This window comes from Dermacentor silvarum, chromosome 8 (assembly GCF_013339745.2).
Source record: "Dermacentor silvarum isolate Dsil-2018 chromosome 8, BIME_Dsil_1.4, whole genome shotgun sequence".
NCBI classification, from domain to species: Eukaryota; Metazoa; Arthropoda; class Arachnida; order Ixodida; family Ixodidae; genus Dermacentor; species Dermacentor silvarum.
Window position 1 is genome coordinate 154,511,389 of NC_051161.1, and position 1,399 is coordinate 154,512,787.

The following is a 1,399-nucleotide window of genomic DNA, read 5'->3' on the forward strand; positions in this document are numbered from 1 at the left end:
GTCATTTTCAACGAAGTACTGTGTAATAAATAATAAAATAAACAGTATTAAAGGTGTCCAACGGCAGGATTCGAACCAGTGACCTTTAGCAGAGAAGCCCGCCATTGAAGCCACTACTCCAGGGGCAGCATTTTGTTCTGTATTGCATGGGAGCATCATCTTCAGCAACACAGGAAACAACAAAGCGCTACAGCCACATATTCAAAAGTCAGGCAACTATGTGGCAAGCGTGGAATAAAGACATCCAGTCCGGCGCTGTTTCTAGTGCAGCGTACACACTACGAACGTAGGCAGCAAATTCCCGAAAAAACGACGGAGTGATTCGCGGTGGTTCTGCGTGCCTGTCACACATTCTTCTGCGCCAAAGGCTATGTAGGCCAATAAGCCTAAACGTGTCATAGGATCTCTATGACACGTTTAGGTCACAGGGATCTCTAAAAGGTAAGAAACGAATTGTGCATAGTGGGATGTCTAAATCTCTTTAAAGTGTTCTTTGGAGAATGTCCCAGAAGAACACGGCTTCACCACAATCGAGAAAACAGTGATCAATCGTTTCAGCATGTGGACACATACGGCAATTTGTAGACCACGGTACGAAGCAGACCCTTTTTTCTAACCAGGTTTTGACAGGAAGGGTTGCCGATTGTAACTTAAAGAAAAAAGTTTTGATCCTTGGATCATTCGATGGATACGCTTAAGTACATCTAAGTAATAACATTCCAAATCAGGCGCACAATAACGGGAAACAGGAAACAATGTGTCTATCAATGCGGCAGAAATTTCTTTACGGGATGCAGTAAAATATAATGCATGCTAAAACGATCCTGACGAAAGTGAAAGCCTTCAACAACCTCTTTCTAGAAGCCCCAAGGAGCAGGTGGTGCATCTCTGACAGAGGACGACACAACTATTTCTGGAAGGTAATTGATTAACCGAAGTTGTAACACCTCTCTTAGAAATGGACTGTTTACATGACGAGAGAAAAATAGTTGTCTAACAAAAAGGTGAACTAGGCCAAGACTACCACTCTGAAGAGGAAAAAAAATGGTTATCACGCCACATGGCCTCAACACGTGAGCTCCATACATGGGTAGCAAATACACGATGGAAAGCTTGCAACCTAGGTCGCGAGCAGTGTAATACCTGCAGGTCATCCATAAGTCGAGCTGCTAGAAACACATTGCAAGCTTCAGCTGGGCTAAGTATGGACAACTGCCGACCCTGCCAGTTGTTAACCTTACGTTGTACTTCTGCAACTTCCGCTGACCAGTGTGGATTACTATTGCGATATTGGGAGAGGGGTACACCTACGTACTTAATGTCGTGCCTCCACTAAATACCTGCGAAGTGAGTTGGCATTGTACACCATAAACCGAACAAAACCCTTAACGCTTCTCAA